At 41.2% G+C, this 18,508-nt stretch overlaps 13 non-coding genes across 13 annotated transcripts; all 13 read left to right on the top strand.

Annotated features, from left to right (window-relative positions):
* The first annotated feature begins 266 nt into the window (after positions 1 to 266).
* trnav-aac (transfer RNA valine (anticodon AAC)) lies at positions 267 to 339 on the top strand. The gene has a single exon. It is a non-coding gene; the product is annotated as a tRNA-Val (tRNA).
* An 880-nt stretch (positions 340 to 1,219) lies between these two features.
* trnav-aac (transfer RNA valine (anticodon AAC)) lies at positions 1,220 to 1,292 on the top strand. Its single transcript has one exon. It is a non-coding gene; the product is annotated as a tRNA-Val (tRNA).
* A 3,262-nt stretch (positions 1,293 to 4,554) lies between these two features.
* On the top strand, positions 4,555 to 4,627 carry trnav-aac (transfer RNA valine (anticodon AAC)). Its single transcript has one exon. It is a non-coding gene; the product is annotated as a tRNA-Val (tRNA).
* A 3,262-nt stretch (positions 4,628 to 7,889) lies between these two features.
* On the top strand, positions 7,890 to 7,962 carry trnav-aac (transfer RNA valine (anticodon AAC)). The gene has a single exon. It is a non-coding gene; the product is annotated as a tRNA-Val (tRNA).
* Positions 7,963 to 8,662: 700 nt separating this feature from the next.
* On the top strand, positions 8,663 to 8,735 carry trnav-aac (transfer RNA valine (anticodon AAC)). The gene has a single exon. It is a non-coding gene; the product is annotated as a tRNA-Val (tRNA).
* Positions 8,736 to 9,942: 1,207 nt separating this feature from the next.
* On the top strand, positions 9,943 to 10,015 carry trnav-cac (transfer RNA valine (anticodon CAC)). Its single transcript has one exon. It is a non-coding gene; the product is annotated as a tRNA-Val (tRNA).
* A 1,325-nt stretch (positions 10,016 to 11,340) lies between these two features.
* trnav-aac (transfer RNA valine (anticodon AAC)) lies at positions 11,341 to 11,413 on the top strand. Its single transcript has one exon. It is a non-coding gene; the product is annotated as a tRNA-Val (tRNA).
* Positions 11,414 to 12,113: 700 nt separating this feature from the next.
* trnav-aac (transfer RNA valine (anticodon AAC)) lies at positions 12,114 to 12,186 on the top strand. The gene has a single exon. It is a non-coding gene; the product is annotated as a tRNA-Val (tRNA).
* A 1,506-nt stretch (positions 12,187 to 13,692) lies between these two features.
* trnav-aac (transfer RNA valine (anticodon AAC)) lies at positions 13,693 to 13,765 on the top strand. Its single transcript has one exon. It is a non-coding gene; the product is annotated as a tRNA-Val (tRNA).
* A 1,208-nt stretch (positions 13,766 to 14,973) lies between these two features.
* trnav-cac (transfer RNA valine (anticodon CAC)) lies at positions 14,974 to 15,046 on the top strand. Its single transcript has one exon. It is a non-coding gene; the product is annotated as a tRNA-Val (tRNA).
* Positions 15,047 to 15,418: 372 nt separating this feature from the next.
* On the top strand, positions 15,419 to 15,491 carry trnav-aac (transfer RNA valine (anticodon AAC)). Its single transcript has one exon. It is a non-coding gene; the product is annotated as a tRNA-Val (tRNA).
* A 700-nt stretch (positions 15,492 to 16,191) lies between these two features.
* Positions 16,192 to 16,264, top strand: trnav-aac (transfer RNA valine (anticodon AAC)). Its single transcript has one exon. It is a non-coding gene; the product is annotated as a tRNA-Val (tRNA).
* Positions 16,265 to 17,770: 1,506 nt separating this feature from the next.
* On the top strand, positions 17,771 to 17,843 carry trnav-aac (transfer RNA valine (anticodon AAC)). The gene has a single exon. It is a non-coding gene; the product is annotated as a tRNA-Val (tRNA).
* Positions 17,844 to 18,508: the final 665 nt, after the last annotated feature.

Genomic DNA, 18,508 nt, shown 5'->3' with positions numbered 1-18,508 from the left:
ACGTACTATGTTCTTTTAGTGACTGTCGCATTCTCCTGACGTGAAAGGTCCCTAGTCGAATGCGAGCAGAAACATAGTCTGCTTTAAGCCATAGAGTGGAATATAATGACAAGGTAACCAAACCTTTAAGCATTCAATGCACGGTTTCGTAGACAAGGCTTAAGACTAGTCCCAGACTAAGATGAGTGTTTGAGATTTCTTAACTGAAAAATCTTGCTCTGAAACACCTTAAGATTTGTGACTGGCAAATTTATGCCAAATTCAGAGTTTCTGTAGTGTAGTGGTTATCACGTTCGCCTAACACGCGAAAGGTCCTCGGTTCGAAACCGAGCAGAAACATAGTCTGTTTTAAGCCATAGAGTGGAATATAATGACAAGGTAACCAAACCTTTAAGTATTCAATGCACGGTTTTATAGACTGTCGAAATTCAGCCTCTATTATGTCACGTACAATGTTCTTTTAGTGACAGTCGCATTCTCCTGACGTGAAAGGTCCCTAGTCGAAACCGAGCAGAAACATAGTCTGCTTTAAGCCATAGAGTGGAATATAACGACAAGGTAACCAAACCTTAAGCATTCAATGCACTGTTTTGTAGACATGGCTTAAGACTAGTCCCATACTGAAATGAATGTTCGAGATGTCTCACCTGAATAAACTTGACCTGGAACACCTTCAAATTTGTGACTGGCAAGTTTCTTGCCAAAGTCAGACAATGCTTGCGTGGTCTGTTTTAAACCAGCGCCAGGTTGACGACGTACGCAGGAATTGTCCACGTTTCTGTAGTGTAGTGGTTATCACGTTTGCTGCACACGCAAAATGTCCTCGGTTCGAAACCGAGCAGAAACATAGTCTGCTTTAAGCCATAGAGTGGAATATAACGATAAGGTAACCAAACCTTTAAGCATTCAATGCACGGTTTTGTAGACTGTCGAAATTCAGCCTCTATAATGTTACGTACTATGTTCTTTTAGTGACTGTCGCATTCTCCTGACGTGAAAGGTCCCTAGTCGAATGCGGGCAGAAACATAGTCTGCTTTAAGCCAAGGAGTGGAATATAATGACAAGGTAACCAAACCTTTAAGCATTCAATGCACGGTTTCGTAGACAAGGCTTAAGACTAGTCCCAGACTAAGATGAGTGTTTGAGATTTCTTAACTGAAAAATCTTGCCCTGAAACACCTTAAAATTTTTGACTGGCAAATTTATGCCAAATTCAGAGTTTCTGTAGTGTAGTGGTTATCACGTTCGCCTAACACGCGAAAGGTCCTCGGTTCGAAACCGAGCAGAAACATAGTCTGTTTTAAGCCATAGAGTGGAATATAATGGCAAGGTAACCAAACCTTTAGGCATTCAATGCACGATTTTGTAGACTGTCGAAATTCAGCCTCTATTATGTCAAGAACTATGTTCTTTTAGTGACTGTCGCATTCTCCTGACGTGAAAGGTCCCTAGTCGAAACCTAGCAGAAACATAGTCTGCTTTAAGCCATAGAGTGGAATATAACGACAAGGTAACCAAACCTTAAGCATTCAATGCACTGTTTTGTAGACAAGGCTTAAGACTAGTCCCATACTGAAATGAATGTTCGAGATGTCTCACCTGAATAAACTTGACCTGGAACACCTTCAAATTTGTGACTGGCAAGTTTCTTGCCAAAGTCAGACAATGCTTGCGTGGTCTGTTTTAAACCAGCGCCAGGTTGACGACGTACGCAGGAATTGTCCACGTTTCTGTAGTGTAGTGGTTATCATGTTTGCTTCACACGCTAAAGGTCCTCGGTTCGAAACCGAGCAGAAACATAGACTGCTTTAAGCCATAGAGAGCAATATAATGACAAGGTAACCAAACCTTTAATCATTCAATGCACGGTTTCGTAGACAAGGCTTAAAACTAGTCCCAGACTAAGATGATTGTTTGAGATTCCTTAATTGAAAAATCTTGCCCTGAAGCACCTTAAAATTTGTTACTGGCAAATTTATGCGAAATTCAGAGTTTCTGTAGTGTAGTGGTTATCACGTTCGCCTAACACGCGAAAGGTCCTCTGTTCGAAACCGAGCATAAACATAGTCTGTTTTAAGCCATAGAGTGGAATATAATGACAAGGTAACCAAACCTTTAAGCATTCAATGCACGGTTTTGTAGACTGTCGAAATTCAGCCTCTATTATGTCACGTACAATGTTCTTTTAGTGACAGTCGCATTCTCCTGACGTGAAAGGTCCCTAGTCGAAACCGAGCAGAAACATAGTCTGCTTTAAGCCATAGAGTGGAATATAACGACAAGGTAACAAAACCTTAAGCATTCAATGCACTGTTTTGTAGACAAGGCTTAAGACTAGTCCCATACTGAAATGAATGTTCGAGATGTCTCACCTGAATAAACTTGACCTGGAACACCTTCAAATTTGTGACTGGCAAGTTTCTTGCCAAAGTCAGACAATGCTTGCGTGGTCTGTTTTAAACCAGCGCCAGGTTGACGACGTACGCAGGAATTGTCCACGTTTCTGTAGTGTAGTGGTTATCACGTTTGCTTCACACGCTAAAGGTCCTCGGTTTGAAACCGAGCAGAAACATAGACTGCTTTAAGCCATAGAGAGCAATATAATGACAAGGTAACCAAACCTTTAATCATTCAATGCACGGTTTCGTAGACAAGGCTTAAAACTAGTCCCAGACTAAGATGATTGTTTGAGATTCCTTAATTGAAAAATCTTGCCCTGAAGCACCTTAAAATTTGTTACTGGCAAATTTATGCGAAATTCAGAGTTTCTGTAGTGTAGTGGTTATCACGTTCGCCTAACACGCGAAAGGTCCTCTGTTCGAAACCGAGCAGAAACATAGTCTGTTTTAAGCCAAAACTAGTCCTCGGAAAGGTCCTCGGTTCGAAACCGAGCAGAAACATAGTCTGTTTTAAGCCATAGAGTGGAATATAATGACAAGGTAACCAAACCTTTAAGCATTCAATGCACGGTTTTGTAGACAGTCGAAATTCAGCCTCTATTATGTCACGTACAATGTTCTTTTAGTGACAGTCGCATTCTCCTGACGTGAAAGGTCCCTAGTCGAAACCGAGCAGAAACATAGTCTGCTTTAAGCCATAGAGTGGAATATAACGACAAGGTAACAAAACCTTAAGCATTCAATGCACTGTTTTGTAGACAAGGCTTAAGACTAGTCCCATACTGAAATGAATGTTCGAGATGTCTCACCTGAATAAACTTGACCTGGAACACCTTCAAATTTGTGACTGGCAAGGTTCTTGCCAAAGTCAGACAATGCTTGCGTGGTCTGTTTTAAACCAGCGCCAGGTTGACGACGTACGCAGGAATTGTCCACGTTTCTGTAGTGTAGTGGTTATCACGTTTGCTTCACACGCTAAAGGTCCTCGGTTCGAAACCGAGCAGAAACATAGACTGCTTTAAGCCATAGAGAGCAATATAATGACAAGGTAACCAAACCTTTAATCATTCAATGCACGGTTTCGTAGACAAGGCTTAAAACTAGTCCCAGACTAAGATGATTGTTTGAGATTCCTTAATAGAAAAATCTTGCCCTGAAGCACCTTAAAATTTGTTACTGGCAAATTTATGCGAAATTCAGAGTTTCTGTAGTGTAGTGGTTATCACGTTCGCCTAACACGCGAAAGGTCCTCTGTTCGAAACCGAGCAGAAACATAGTCTGTTTTAAGCCATAGAGTGGAATATAATGACAAGGTAACCAAACCTTTAAGCATTCAATGCACGGTTTTGTAGACTGTCGAAATTCAGCCTCTATTATGTCACGTACAATGTTCTTTTAGTGACAGTCGCATTCTCCTGACGTGAAAGGTCCCTAGTCGAAACCGAGCAGAAACATAGTCTGCTTTAAGCCATAGAGTGGAATATAACGACAAGGTAACCAAACCTTAAGCATTCAATGCACTGTTTTGTAGACATGGCTTAAGACTAGTCCCATACTGAAATGAATGTTCGAGATGTCTCACCTGAATAAACTTGACCTGGAACACCTTCAAATTTGTGACTGGCAAGTTTCTTGCCAAAGTCAGACAATGCTTGCGTGGTCTGTTTTAAACCAGCGCCAGGTTGACGACGTACGCAGGAATTGTCCACGTTTCTGTAGTGTAGTGGTTATCACGTTTGCTGCACACGCAAAATGTCCTCGGTTCGAAACCGAGCAGAAACATAGTCTGCTTTAAGCCATAGAGTGGAATATAACGATAAGGTAACCAAACCTTTAAGCATTCAATGCACGGTTTTGTAGACTGTCGAAATTCAGCCTCTATAATGTTACGTACTATGTTCTTTTAGTGACTGTCGCATTCTCCTGACGTGAAAGGTCCCTAGTCGAATGCGGGCAGAAACATAGTCTGCTTTAAGCCAAGGAGTGGAATATAATGACAAGGTAACCAAACCTTTAAGCATTCAATGCACGGTTTCGTAGACAAGGCTTAAGACTAGTCCCAGACTAAGATGAGTGTTTGAGATTTCTTAACTGAAAAATCTTGCCCTGAAACACCTTAAAATTTTTGACTGGCAAATTTATGCCAAATTCAGAGTTTCTGTAGTGTAGTGGTTATCACGTTCGCCTAACACGCGAAAGGTCCTCGGTTCGAAACCGAGCAGAAACATAGTCTGTTTTAAGCCATAGAGTGGAATATAATGGCAAGGTAACCAAACCTTTAGGCATTCAATGCACGGTTTTGTAGACTGTCGAAATTCAGCCTCTATTATGTCAAGAACTATGTTCTTTTAGTGACTGTCGCATTCTCCTGACGTGAAAGGTCCCTAGTCGAAACCTAGCAGAAACATAGTCTGCTTTAAGCCATAGAGTGGAATATAACGACAAGGTAACCAAACCTTAAGCATTCAATGCACTGTTTTGTAGACAAGGCTTAAGACTAGTCCCATACTGAAATGAATGTTCGAGATGTCTCACCTGAATAAACTTGACCTGGAACACCTTCAAATTTGTGACTGGCAAGTTTCTTGCCAAAGTCAGACAATGCTTGCGTGGTCTGTTTTAAACCAGCGTCAGGTTGACGACGTACGCAGGAATTGTCCACGTTTCTGTAGTGTAGTGGTTATCACGTTTGCTTCACACGCTAAAGGTCCTCGGTTCGAAACCGAGCAGAAACATAGACTGCTTTAAGCCATAGAGAGCAATATAATGACAAGGTAACCAAACCTTTAATCATTCAATGCACGGTTTCGTAGACAAGGCTTAAAACTAGTCCCAGACTAAGATGATTGTTTGAGATTCCTTAATTGAAAAATCTTGCCCTGAAGCACCTTAAAATTTGTTACTGGCAAATTTATGCGAAATTCAGAGTTTCTGTAGTGTAGTGGTTATCACGTTCGCCTAACACGCGAAAGGTCCTCTGTTCGAAACCGAGCATAAACATAGTCTGTTTTAAGCCATAGAGTGGAATATAATGACAAGGTAACCAAACCTTTAAGCATTCAATGCACGGTTTTGTAGACTGTCGAAATTCAGCCTCTATTATGTCACGTACAATGTTCTTTTAGTGACAGTCGCATTCTCCTGACGTGAAAGGTCCCTAGTCGAAACCGAGCAGAAACATAGTCTGCTTTAAGCCATAGAGTGGAATATAACGACAAGGTAACAAAACCTTAAGCATTCAATGCACTGTTTTGTAGACAAGGCTTAAGACTAGTCCCATACTGAAATGAATGTTCGAGATGTCTCACCTGAATAAACTTGACCTGGAACACCTTCAAATTTGTGACTGGCAAGTTTCTTGCCAAAGTCAGACAATGCTTGCGTGGTCTGTTTTAAACCAGCGCCAGGTTGACGACGTACGCAGGAATTGTCCACGTTTCTGTAGTGTAGTGGTTATCACGTTTGCTTCACACGCTAAAGGTCCTCGGTTTGAAACCGAGCAGAAACATAGACTGCTTTAAGCCATAGAGAGCAATATAATGACAAGGTAACCAAACCTTTAATCATTCAATGCACGGTTTCGTAGACAAGGCTTAAAACTAGTCCCAGACTAAGATGATTGTTTGAGATTCCTTAATTGAAAAATCTTGCCCTGAAGCACCTTAAAATTTGTTACTGGCAAATTTATGCGAAATTCAGAGTTTCTGTAGTGTAGTGGTTATCACGTTCGCCTAACACGCGAAAGGTCCTCTGTTCGAAACCGAGCAGAAACATAGTCTGTTTTAAGCCAAAACTAGTCCTCGGAAAGGTCCTCGGTTCGAAACCGAGCAGAAACATAGTCTGTTTTAAGCCATAGAGTGGAATATAATGACAAGGTAACCAAACCTTTAAGCATTCAATGCACGGTTTTGTAGACTGTCGAAATTCAGCCTCTATTATGTCACGTACAATGTTCTTTTAGTGACAGTCGCATTCTCCTGACGTGAAAGGTCCCTAGTCGAAACCGAGCAGAAACATAGTCTGCTTTAAGCCATAGAGTGGAATATAACGACAAGGTAACAAAACCTTAAGCATTCAATGCACTGTTTTGTAGACAAGGCTTAAGACTAGTCCCATACTGAAATGAATGTTCGAGATGTCTCACCTGAATAAACTTGACCTGGAACACCTTCAAATTTGTGACTGGCAAGTTTCTTGCCAAAGTCAGACAATGCTTGCGTGGTCTGTTTTAAACCAGCGCCAGGTTGACGACGTACGCAGGAATTGTCCACGTTTCTGTAGTGTAGTGGTTATCACGTTTGCTTCACACGCTAAAGGTCCTCGGTTCGAAACCGAGCAGAAACATAGACTGCTTTAAGCCATAGAGAGCAATATAATGACAAGGTAACCAAACCTTTAATCATTCAATGCACGGTTTCGTAGACAAGGCTTAAAACTAGTCCCAGACTAAGATGATTGTTTGAGATTCCTTAATTGAAAAATCTTGCCCTGAAGCACCTTAAAATTTGTTACTGGCAAATTTATGCGAAATTCAGAGTTTCTGTAGTGTAGTGGTTATCACGTTCGCCTAACACGCGAAAGGTCCTCTGTTCGAAACCGAGCAGAAACATAGTCTGTTTTAAGCCATAGAGTGGAATATAATGACAAGGTAACCAAACCTTTAAGCATTCAATGCACGGTTTTGTAGACTGTCGAAATTCAGCCTCTATTATGTCACGTACAATGTTCTTTTAGTGACAGTCGCATTCTCCTGACGTGAAAGGTCCCTAGTCGAAACCGAGCAGAAACATAGTCTGCTTTAAGCCATAGAGTGGAATATAACGACAAGGTAACCAAACCTTAAGCATTCAATGCACTGTTTTGTAGACATGGCTTAAGACTAGTCCCATACTGAAATGAATGTTCGAGATGTCTCACCTGAATAAACTTGACCTGGAACACCTTCAAATTTGTGACTGGCAAGTTTCTTGCCAAAGTCAGACAATGCTTGCGTGGTCTGTTTTAAACCAGCGCCAGGTTGACGACGTACGCAGGAATTGTCCACGTTTCTGTAGTGTAGTGGTTATCACGTTTGCTGCACACGCAAAATGTCCTCGGTTCGAAACCGAGCAGAAACATAGTCTGCTTTAAGCCATAGAGTGGAATATAACGATAAGGTAACCAAACCTTTAAGCATTCAATGCACGGTTTTGTAGACTGTCGAAATTCAGCCTCTATAATGTTACGTACTATGTTCTTTTAGTGACTGTCGCATTCTCCTGACGTGAAAGGTCCCTAGTCGAATGCGGGCAGAAACATAGTCTGCTTTAAGCCAAGGAGTGGAATATAATGACAAGGTAACCAAACCTTTAAGCATTCAATGCACGGTTTCGTAGACAAGGCTTAAGACTAGTCCCAGACTAAGATGAGTGTTTGAGATTTCTTAACTGAAAAATCTTGCCCTGAAACACCTTAAAATTTTTGACTGGCAAATTTATGCCAAATTCAGAGTTTCTGTAGTGTAGTGGTTATCACGTTCGCCTAACACGCGAAAGGTCCTCGGTTCGAAACCGAGCAGAAACATAGTCTGTTTTAAGCCATAGAGTGGAATATAATGGCAAGGTAACCAAACCTTTAGGCATTCAATGCACGGTTTTGTAGACTGTCGAAATTCAGCCTCTATTATGTCAAGAACTATGTTCTTTTAGTGACTGTCGCATTCTCCTGACGTGAAAGGTCCCTAGTCGAAACCTAGCAGAAACATAGTCTGCTTTAAGCCATAGAGTGGAATATAACGACAAGGTAACCAAACCTTAAGCATTCAATGCACTGTTTTGTAGACAAGGCTTAAGACTAGTCCCATACTGAAATGAATGTTCGAGATGTCTCACCTGAATAAACTTGACCTGGAACACCTTCAAATTTGTGACTGGCAAGTTTCTTGCCAAAGTCAGACAATGCTTGCGTGGTCTGTTTTAAACCAGCGTCAGGTTGACGACGTACGCAGGAATTGTCCACGTTTCTGTAGTGTAGTGGTTATCACGTTTGCTTCACACGCTAAAGGTCCTCGGTTCGAAACCGAGCAGAAACATAGACTGCTTTAAGCCATAGAGAGCAATATAATGACAAGGTAACCAAACCTTTAATCATTCAATGCACGGTTTCGTAGACAAGGCTTAAAACTAGTCCCAGACTAAGATGATTGTTTGAGATTCCTTAATTGAAAAATCTTGCCCTGAAGCACCTTAAAATTTGTTACTGGCAAATTTATGCGAAATTCAGAGTTTCTGTAGTGTAGTGGTTATCACGTTCGCCTAACACGCGAAAGGTCCTCGGTTCGAAACCGAGCAGAAACATAGTCTGTTTTAAGCCATAGAGTGGAATATAATGACAAGGTAACCAAACCTTTAAGCATTCAATGCACGGTTTTGTAGACTGTCGAAATTCAGCCTCTATTATGTCACGTACTATGTTCTTTTAGTGACTGTCGCATTCTCTTGACGTGAAAGGTCCCTAGTCGAAACCGAGCAGAAACATAGTCTGCTTTAAGCCATAGAGTGGAATATAACGACAGGTAACAAAACCTTAAGCATTCAATGCACTGTTTTGTAGACAAGGCTTAAGACTAGTCCCATACTGAAATGAATGTTCGAGATGTCTCACCTGAATAAACTTGACCTGGAACACCTTCAAATTTGTGACTGGCAAGTTTCTTGCCAAAGTCAGACAATGCTTGCGTGGTCTGTTTTAAACCAGCGCCATGTTGACGACGTACGCAGGAATTGTCCACGTTTCTGTAGTGTAGTGGTCATCATGTTTGCTTCACACGCTAAAGGTCCTCGGTTCGAAACCGAGCAGAAACATAGACTGCTTTAAGCCATAGAGAGCAATATAATGACAAGGTAACCAAACCTTTAAGCATTCAATGCACGGTTTCGTAGACAAGGCTTAAGACTAGTCCCAGACTAAGATGATTGTTTGAGATTCCTTAACTGAAAAATCTTGCCCTGAAACACCTTAAAATTTGTGACTGGCAAATTTATGCCAAATTCAGAGTTTCTGCAGTGAAGTGGTTATCACGTTCGCCTAACACGCGAAAGGTCCTCGGATCGAAACCGAGCAGAAACATAGTCTGTTTTAAGCCATAGAGTGGAATATAATGACAAGGTAACCAAACCTTTAAGCATTCAATGCACGGTTTTGTAGACTGTGGAAATTCAGCCTCTATTATGTCACGTACAATGTTCTTTTAGTGACAGTCGCATTCTCCTGACGTGAAAGGTCCCTAGTCGAAACCGAGCAGAAACATAGTCTGCTTTAAGCCATAGAGTGGAATATAACGACAAGGTAACAAAACCTTAAGCATTCAATGCACTGTTTTGTAGACAAGGCTTAAGACTAGTCCCATACTGAAATGAATGTTCGAGATGTCTCACCTGAATAAACTTGACCTGGAACACCTTCAAATTTGTGACTGGCAAGTTTCTTGCCAAAGTCAGACAATGCTTGCGTGGTCTGTTTTAAACCAGCGCCAGGTTGACGACGTACGCAGGAATTGTCCACGTTTCTGTAGTGTAGTGGTTATCACGTTTGCTTCACACGCAAAAGGTCCTCGGTTCGAAACCGAGCAGAAACATAGTCTGCTTTAAGCCATAGAGAGGAATATAATGACAAGGTAACCAAAACTTTAAGCATTCAATGCACGGTTTTGTAGACTGTCGAAATTCAGCCTCTATTATGTCACGTGCAATGTTCTTTTAGTGACAGTCGCATTCTCCTGACGTGAAAGGTCCCTAGTCGAAACCGAGCAGAAACATAGTCTGCTTTAAGCCATAGAGTGGAATATAACGAAAAGGTAACCAAACCTTAAGCATTCAATGCACTGTTTTGTAGACAAGGCTTAAGACTAGTCCCATACTGAAATGAATGTTCGAGATGTCTCACCTGAATAAACTTGACCTGGAACACCTTCAAATTTGTGACTGGCAAGTTTCTTGCCAAAGTCAGACAATGCTTGCGTGGTCTGTTTTAAACCAGCGCCAGGTTGACGACGTACGCAGGAATTGTCCACGTTTCTGTAGTGTAGTGGTTATCACGTTTGCTTCACACGCAAAAAGTCCTCGGTTCGAAACCGAGCAGAAACATAGTCTGCTTTAAGCCATAGAGAGGAATATAATGACAAGGTAACCAAACCTTTAAGCATTCAATGCACGGTTTTTATAGACTGTCGAAATGCAGCCTCTATTATGTTACAAGCTATGTTCTTTTAGTGACTGTCGCATTCTCCTGACGTGAAAGGTCCCTAGTCGAAACCGAGCAGAAACATAGTCTGCTTTAAGCCATAGAGTGGAATATAACGATAAGGTAACCAAACCTTTAAGCATTCAATGCACGGTTTTGTAGACTGTCGAAATTCAGCCTCTATAATGTTACGTACTATGTTCTTTTAGTGACTGTCGCATTCTCCTGACGTGAAAGGTCCCTAGTCGAATGCGAGCAGAAACATAGTCTGCTTTAAGCCATAGAGTGGAATATAATGACAAGGTAACCAAACCTTTAAGCATTCAATGCACGGTTTCGTAGACAAGGCTTAAGACTAGTCCCAGACTAAGATGAGTGTTTGAGATTTCTTAACTGAAAAATCTTGCTCTGAAACACCTTAAAATTTGTGACTGGCAAATTTATGCCAAATTCAGAGTTTCTGTAGTGTAGTGGTTATCACGTTCGCCTAACACGCGAAAGGTCCCTAGTCGAAACCTAGCAGAAACATAGTCTGCTTTAAGCCATAGAGAGCAATATAATGACAAGGTAACCAAACCTTTAATCATTCAATGCACGGTTTCGTAGACAAGGCTTAAAACTAGTCCCAGACTAAGATGATTGTTTGAGATTCCTTAATTGAAAAATCTTGCCCTGAAGCACCTTAAAATTTGTTACTGGCAAATTTATGCGAAATTCAGAGTTTCTGTAGTGTAGTGGTTATCACGTTCGCCTAACACGCGAAAGGTCCTCGGTTCGAAACCGAGCAGAAACATAGTCTGTTTTAAGCCATAGAGTGGAATATAATGGCAAGGTAACCAAACCTTTAGGCATTCAATGCACGGTTTTGTAGACTGTCGAAATTCAGCCTCTATTATGTCAAGTACTATGTTCTTTTAGTGACTGTCGCATTCTCCTGACGTGAAAGGTCCCTAGTCGAAACCTAGCAGAAACATAGTCTGCTTTAAGCCATAGAGTGGAATATAACGACAAGGTAACCAAACCTTAAGCATTCAATGCACTGTTTTGTAGACAAGGCTTAAGACTAGTCCCATACTGAAATGAATGTTCGAGATGTCTCACCTGAATAAACTTGACCTGGAACACCTTCAAATTTGTGACTGGCAAGTTTCTTGCCAAAGTCAGACAATGCTTGCGTGGTCTGTTTTAAACCAGCGCCAGGTTGACGACGTACGCAGGAATCGTCCACGTTTCTGTAGTGTAGTGGTTATCACGTTTGCTTCACACGCTAAAGGTCCTCGGTTCGAAACCGAGCAGAAACATAGACTGCTTTAAGCCATAGAGAGCAATATAATGACAAGGTAACCAAACCTTTAATCATTCAATGCACGGTTTCGTAGACAAGGCTTAAAACTAGTCCCAGACTAAGATGATTGTTTGAGATTCCTTAATTGAAAAATCTTGCCCTGAAGTACCTTAAAATTTGTAACTGGCAAATTTATGCGAAATTCAGAGTTTCTGTAGTGTAGTGGTTATCACGTTCGCCTAACACGCGAAAGGTCCTCGGTTCGAAACCGAGCAGAAACATAGTCTGTTTTAAGCCATAGAGTGGAATATAATGACAAGGTAACCAAACCTTTAAGCATTCAATGCACGGTTTTGTAGACTGTCGAAATTCAGCCTCTATTATGTCACGTACTATGTTCTTTTAGTGACTGTCGCATTCTCCTGACGTGAAAGGTCCCTAGTCGAAACCGAGCAGAAACATAGTCTGCTTTAAGCCATAGAGTGGAATATAATGACAAGGTAACCAAACCTTTAAGCATTCAATGCACGGTTTCGTAGACAAGGCTTAAGACTAGTCCCAGACTAAGATGATTGTTTGAGATTCCTTAACTGAAAAATCTTGCCCTGAAACACCTTAAAATTTGTGACTGGCAAATTTATGCCAAATTCAGAGTTTCTGCAGTGAAGTGGTTATCACGTTCGCCTAACACGCGAAAGGTCCTCGGATCGAAACCGAGCAGAAACATAGTCTGTTTTAAGCCATAGAGTGGAATATAATGACAAGGTATCCAAACCTTTAAGCATTCAACGCACGGTTTTGTAGACTGTCGAAATTCAGCCTCTATTATGTCACGTACTATGTTCTTTTAGTGACTGTCGCATTCTCCTGACGTGAAAGGTCCCTAGTCGAAACCGAGCAGAAACATAGTCTGTTTTAAGCCATAGAGTGGAATATAATGACAAGGTAACCAAACCTTTAAGCATTCAATGCACGCTTTTGTAGACTGTCGAAATTCAGCCTCTATTATGTCACGTACTATGTTCTTTTAGTGACTGTCGCATTCTCCTGACGTGAAAGGTCCCTAGTCGAAACCGAGCAGAAACATAGTCTGCTTTAAGCCATAGAGTGGAATATAATGACAAGGTAACCAAACCTTTAAGCATTCAATGCACGGTTTCGTAGACAAGGCTTAAGACTAGTCCCATACTAAGATGAATGTTCGAGATGTCTTTCCTGAATAAACTTGACCTGGAATACCTTCAAATTTGTGACTGGCAAGTTTCTTGCCAAAGTCAGACAATTCTTGCGTGGTCTGTTTTAAACCAGCGCCAGGTTGATGACGTACGCAGGAATTGTCCACGTTTCTGTAGTGTAGTGGTTATCACGTTTGCTTCACACGCTAAAGGTCCTCGGTTCGAAACCGAGCAGAAACATAGACTGCTTTAAGCCATAGAGAGCAATATAATGACAAGATAACTAAACCTTTAAGCATTCAATGCACGGTTTTGTAGACTGTCGAAATTCAGCCTCTATAATGTTACGTACTATGTTCTTTTAGTGACTGTCGCATTCTCCTGACGTGAAAGGTCCCTAGTCGAATGCGAGCAGAAACATAGTCTGCTTTAAGCCATAGAGTGGAATATAATGACAAGGTAACCAAACCTTTAAGCATTCAATGCACGGTTTCGTAGACAAGGCTTAAGACTAGTCCCAGACTAAGATGAGTGTTTGAGATTTCTTAACTGAAAAATCTTGCTCTGAAACACCTTAAAATTTGTGACTGGCAAATTTATGCCAAATTCAGAGTTTCTGTAGTGTAGTGGTTATCACGTTCGCCTAACACGCGAAAGGTCCTCGGTTCGAAACCGAGCAGAAACATAGTCTGTTTTAAGCCATAGAGTGGAATATAATGACAAGGTAACCAAACCTTTAAGCATTCAATGCACGGTTTTGTAGACTGTCGAAATTCAGCCTCTATTATGTCACGTACTATGTTCTTTTAGTGACTGTCGCATTCTCTTGACGTGAAAGGTCCCTTGTCGAAACCGAGCAGAAACATAGTCTGCTTTAAGCCATAGAGTGGAATATAACGACAAGGTAACAAAACCTTAAGCATTCAATGCACTGTTTTGTAGACAAGGCTTAAGACTAGTCCCATACTGAAATGAATGTTCGAGATGTCTCACCTGAATAAACTTGACCTGGAACACCTTCAAATTTGTGACTGGCAAGTTTCTTGCCAAAGTCAGACAATGCTTGCGTGGTCTGTTTTAAACCAGCGCCATGTTGACGACGTACGCAGGAATTGTCCACGTTTCTGTAGTGTAGTGGTCATCATGTTTGCTTCACACGCTAAAGGTCCTCGGTTCGAAACCGAGCAGAAACATAGACTGCTTTAAGCCATAGAGAGCAATATAATGACAAGGTAACCAAACCTTTAAGCATTCAATGCACGGTTTCGTAGACAAGGCTTAAGACTAGTCCCAGACTAAGATGATTGTTTGAGATTCCTTAACTGAAAAATCTTGCCCTGAAACACCTTAAAATTTGTGACTGGCAAATTTATGCCAAATTCAGAGTTTCTGCAGTGAAGTGGTTATCACGTTCGCCTAACACGCGAAAGGTCCTCGGATCGAAACCGAGCAGAAACATAGTCTGTTTTAAGCCATAGAGTGGAATATAATGACAAGGTAACCAAACCTTTAAGCATTCAATGCACGGTTTTGTAGACTGTCGAAATTCAGCCTCTATTATGTCACGTACAATGTTCTTTTAGTGACAGTCGCATTCTCCTGACGTGAAAGGTCCCTAGTCGAAACCGAGCAGAAACATAGTCTGCTTTAAGCCATAGAGTGGAATATAACGACAAGGTAACAAAACCTTAAGCATTCAATGCACTGTTTTGTAGACAAGGCTTAAGACTAGTCCCATACTGAAATGAATGTTCGAGATGTCTCACCTGAATAAACTTGACCTGGAACACCTTCAAATTTGTGACTGGCAAGTTTCTTGCCAAAGTCAGACAATGCTTGCGTGGTCTGTTTTAAACCAGCGCCAGGTTGACGACGTACGCAGGAATTGTCCACGTTTCTGTAGTGTAGTGGTTATCACGTTTGCTTCACACGCAAAAGGTCCTCGGTTCGAAACCGAGCAGAAACATAGTCTGCTTTAAGCCATAGAGAGGAATATAATGACAAGGTAACCAAAACTTTAAGCATTCAATGCACGGTTTTGTAGACTGTCGAAATTCAGCCTCTATTATGTCACGTACTATGTTCTTTTAGTGACTGTCGCATTCTCTTGACGTGAAAGGTCCCTTGTCGAAACCGAGCAGAAACATAGTCTGCTTTAAGCCATAGAGAGCAATATAATGACAAGGTAACCAAACCTTTAATCATTCAATGCACGGTTTCGTAGACAAGGCTTAAAACTAGTCCCAGACTAAGATGATTGTTTGAGATTCCTTAATTGAAAAATCTTGCCCTGAAGCACCTTAAAATTTGTTACTGGCAAATTTATGCGAAATTCAGAGTTTCTGTAGTGTAGTGGTTATCACGTTCGCCTAACACGCGAAAGGTCCTCGGTTCGAAACCGAGCAGAAACATAGTCTGTTTTAAGCCATAGAGTGGAATATAATGGCAAGGTAACCAAACCTTTAGGCATTCAATGCACGGTTTTGTAGACTGTCGAAATTCAGCCTCTATTATGTCAAGTACTATGTTCTTTTAGTGACTGTCGCATTCTCCTGACGTGAAAGGTCCCTAGTCGAAACCTAGCAGAAACATAGTCTGCTTTAAGCCATAGAGTGGAATATAACGACAAGGTAACCAAACCTTAAGCATTCAATGCACTGTTTTGTAGACAAGGCTTAAGACTAGTCCCATACTGAAATGAATGTTCGAGATGTCTCACCTGAATAAACTTGACCTGGAACACCTTCAAATTTGTGACTGGCAAGTTTCTTGCCAAAGTCAGACAATGCTTGCGTGGTCTGTTTTAAACCAGCGCCAGGTTGACGACGTACGCAGGAATCGTCCACGTTTCTGTAGTGTAGTGGTTATCACGTTTGCTTCACACGCTAAAGGTCCTCGGTTCGAAACCGAGCAGAAACATAGACTGCTTTAAGCCATAGAGAGCAATATAATGACAAGGTAACCAAACCTTTAATCATTCAATGCACGGTTTCGTAGACAAGGCTTAAAACTAGTCCCAGACTAAGATGATTGTTTGAGATTCCTTAATTGAAAAATCTTGCCCTGAAGTACCTTAAAATTTGTAACTGGCAAATTTATGCGAAATTCAGAGTTTCTGTAGTGTAGTGGTTATCACGTTCGCCTAACACGCGAAAGGTCCTCGGTTCGAAACCGAGCAGAAACATAGTCTGTTTTAAGCCATAGAGTGGAATATAATGACAAGGTAACCAAACCTTTAAGCATTCAATGCACGGTTTTGTAGACTGTCGAAATTCAGCCTCTATTATGTCACGTACTATGTTCTTTTAGTGACTGTCGCATTCTCCTGACGTGAAAGGTCCCTAGTCGAAACCGAGCAGAAACATAGTCTGCTTTAAGCCATAGAGTGGAATATAATGACAAGGTAACCAAACCTTTAAGCATTCAATGCACGGTTTCGTAGACAAGGCTTAAGACTAGTCCCAGACTAAGATGATTGTTTGAGATTCCTTAACTGAAAAATCTTGCCCTGAAACACCTTAAAATTTGTGACTGGCAAATTTATGCCAAATTCAGAGTTTCTGCAGTGAAGTGGTTATCACGTTCGCCTAACACGCGAAAGGTCCTCGGATCGAAACCGAGCAGAAACATAGTCTGTTTTAAGCCATAGAGTGGAATATAATGACAAGGTATCCAAACCTTTAAGCATTCAACGCACGGTTTTGTAGACTGTCGAAATTCAGCCTCTATTATGTCACGTACTATGTTCTTTTAGTGACTGTCGCATTCTCCTGACGTGAAAGGTCCCTAGTCGAAACCGAGCAGAAACATAGTCTGTTTTAAGCCATAGAGTGGAATATAATGACAAGGTAACCAAACCTTTAAGCATTCAATGCACGCTTTTGTAGACTGTCGAAATTCAGCCTCTATTATGTCACGTACTATGTTCTTTTAGTGACTGTCGCATTCTCCTGACGTGAAAGGTCCCTAGTCGAAACCGAGCAGAAACATAGTCTGCTTTAAGCCATAGAGTGGAATATAATGACAAGGTAACCAAACCTTTAAGCATTCAATGCACGGTTTCGTAGACAAGGCTTAAGACTAGTCCCATACTAAGATGAATGTTCGAGATGTCTTTCCTGAATAAACTTGACCTGGAATACCTTCAAATTTGTGACTGGCAAGTTTCTTGCCAAAGTCAGACAATTCTTGCGTGGTCTGTTTTAAACCAGCGCCAGGTTGATGACGTACGCAGGAATTGTCCACGTTTCTGTAGTGTAGTGGTTATCACGTTTGCTTCACACGCTAAAGGTCCTCGGTTCGAAACCGAGCAGAAACATAGACTGCTTTAAGCCATAGAGAGCAATATAATGACAAGATAACTAAACCTTTAAGCATTCAATGCACGGTTTTGTAGACTGTCGAAATTCAGCCTCTATAATGTTACGTACTATGTTCTTTTAGTGACTGTCGCATTCTCCTGACGTGAAAGGTCCCTAGTCGAATGCGAGCAGAAACATAGTCTGCTTTAAGCCATAGAGTGGAATATAATGACAAGGTAACCAAACCTTTAAGCATTCAATGCACGGTTTCGTAGACAAGGCTTAAGACTAGTCCCAGACTAAGATGAGTGTTTGAGATTTCTTAACTGAAAAATCTTGCTCTGAAACACCTTAAAATTTGTGACTGGCAAATTTATGCCAAATTCAGAGTTTCTGTAGTGTAGTGGTTATCACGTTCGCCTAACACGCGAAAGGTCCTCGGTTCGAAACCGAGCAGAAACATAGTCTGTTTTAAGCCATAGAGTGGAATATAATGACAAGGTAACCAAACCTTTAAGCATTCAATGCACGGTTTTGTAGACTGTCGAAATTCAGCCTCTATTATGTCACGTACTATGTTCTTTTAGTGACTGTCGCATTCTCTTGACGTGAAAGGTCCCTTGTCGAAACCGAGCAGAAACATAGTCTGCTTTAAGCCATAGAGTGGAATATAACGACAAGGTAACAAAACCTTAAGCATTCAATGCACTGTTTTGTAGACAAGGCTTAAGACTAGTCCCATACTGAAATGAATGTTCGAGATGTCTCACCTGAATAAACTTGACCTGGAACACCTTCAAATTTGTGACTGGCAAGTTTCTTGCCAAAGTCAGACAATGCTTGCGTGGTCTGTTTTAAACCAGCGCCATGTTGACGACGTACGCAGGAATTGTCCACGTTTCTGTAGTGTAGTGGTCATCATGTTTGCTTCACACGCTAAAGGTCCTCGGTTCGAAACCGAGCAGAAACATAGACTGCTTTAAGCCATAGAGAGCAATATAATGACAAGGTAACCAAACCTTTAAGCATTCAATGCACGGTTTCGTAGACAAGGCTTAAGACTAGTCCCAGACTAAGATGATTGTTTGAGATTCCTTAACTGAAAAATCTTGCCCTGAAACACCTTA

Source organism: Triplophysa dalaica, chromosome 5 (genome assembly GCF_015846415.1).
Source record: "Triplophysa dalaica isolate WHDGS20190420 chromosome 5, ASM1584641v1, whole genome shotgun sequence".
Taxonomy (NCBI): Eukaryota; Metazoa; Chordata; class Actinopteri; order Cypriniformes; family Nemacheilidae; genus Triplophysa; species Triplophysa dalaica.
Note: the sequence above shows the minus strand (reverse complement) of the source record. Positions and strands in the feature narration are given on the sequence as shown.